The 1,707-nt window shown below is 54.0% G+C and overlaps 1 non-coding gene across 1 annotated transcript; it reads left to right on the forward strand.

The window, feature by feature from the left end:
- The first annotated feature begins 1,325 nt into the window (after positions 1 to 1,325).
- trnap-ugg lies at positions 1,326 to 1,397 on the forward strand. Its single transcript has one exon. It is a non-coding gene; the product is annotated as a tRNA-Pro (tRNA).
- The last annotated feature ends 310 nt before the right edge of the window (positions 1,398 to 1,707 follow it).

Consider the following 1,707-nt stretch of genomic DNA (forward strand, 5'->3'; position numbering starts at 1 on the left):
TATGCCATCTCCATTGCCCCCAAATTTTGAGGGTAGCCGCCACCACCGGGCTCGTGGTATACCTCGTTGAAGGGAGCGGCAACGCCGCCGTTACCAGCGCTTCCAGGCTCGTGCCCACATAGGACGCCACCTCCATCCTCTTCCATGCTGCCCCTTCCTCGTCCATTAGCCACTTACGCACCATTGCTGCGTTGGCAGCCCAATAGTACCCACAGAGGTTGGGCAACGCCAGTCCCCCCATCCCTGCCCCATTCCAGGAACACTCTTCTCACCCTCGGAGTCCCATGTGCCCACACAAATCCCGTAATACTCCTGTTGACCCTCCTAAAAAAGGCCTTCGGGATAAGGATGGGAGGCACTGGAACAGGAACAAAAACCTCGGGAGCACCGTCATCTTAACGGACTGCACCCTCCCCGCCAGTGACAGCGGTAACATATCCCACCTCTTAAACTCCTCCTCCATCTGCTTCACCAACCTTGTGAGGTTGAGCTTGTGCAAGGCCCCCCAGCTTCCAGCCACCTGGACTCATAGGTACCTGAAGCTCTTCCCTGCTTGCTTCAGTGGGAGCCTACTAATCCCCTCCTCCTGATCCCCCGGGTGCACCACGAACAACTCGCTCTTGCCCGCGTTCAGCTTATACCCAGAGAAGCCCCCGAATTCCCTAAGAATCCTCATCACCTCCGGCATCCCCCCCACCGGGTCCGCCACATACAGCAACAGGTCATCCGCATAAAGCGACACTCGATGCTCCTCCCCACCCCGCACTAGGCCCCTCCAGTTCCCTGACTCCCTCAACGCCATGGCCAGGGGCTCAATTGCCAACGCAAAGAGCAAGGGGGACAGGGGGCACCCCTGTCTCGTCCCCCGGTACAGCCGAAAGTACTCCGACCTCCTCCTATTCGTGGCTACACTCGCCATCGGGGCCTCATAGAGCAACCTCACCCAATGGATAAACCCCTCCCCAAACCCAAACCACTCCAAATCCTCCCACAGATACTCCCACTCAACCCTATCAAAGGCCTTCTCCGCATCTAATGCCACCACTATCTCCGCCTCCCCTTCCACAGACGGCATCTCCAAACTCTTTTTTAACGTTTTGTTGTAGATGGTGGGCGATTCACAATATCCCTGACATAACCTTGTAAATGTATAAGAACTTCCCTTAAATGAAAAAGCAAACCAGTACTGACTGTCTGGGTGAACAGGAATGCTAAAGAATGTGAGGTCTACTACGGAGAACCACCTGCTCCTGGGTGGGATCTGTGCCAAAATGGTATGTGGATTCGGAACATTAGGGGCTCTGGCCATAACAGCATCATTGGTCGGCTCGTTGGTCTAGGGGCATGATTCTCGGTTTGGGTCCGAGAGGTCCCGGGTTCAAATCCCGGACGAGCCCTTATTTTCTAGAATTAAACTTCCAATAATAACAGCATCATTGACTGCCTGCAAGTCCTGTACAAACCTCCATCCCTCGGGTTCTCCCGGGAGAGTCGCCTTTTTTACAGGGAAAATCGGTGTATGCACTGGTGAGTTTTCGCAGGGTACTATGACTCCCGCCTTCAATAGTGAATTGAATACCGGGGTGATCCCTTCTACCGCTTCGGGTTTTAGCGGATACTGTGTTCTGCATGGTCTATAATCAGACTTTGGTGTAATCTTTACGGGCTCACAATCGCGTATTAGACCCACATCATGTTTTCCCTTTG

Source organism: Scyliorhinus canicula, chromosome 10 (assembly GCF_902713615.1).
Source record: "Scyliorhinus canicula chromosome 10, sScyCan1.1, whole genome shotgun sequence".
Lineage (NCBI taxonomy): Eukaryota > Metazoa > Chordata > Chondrichthyes > Carcharhiniformes > Scyliorhinidae > Scyliorhinus > Scyliorhinus canicula.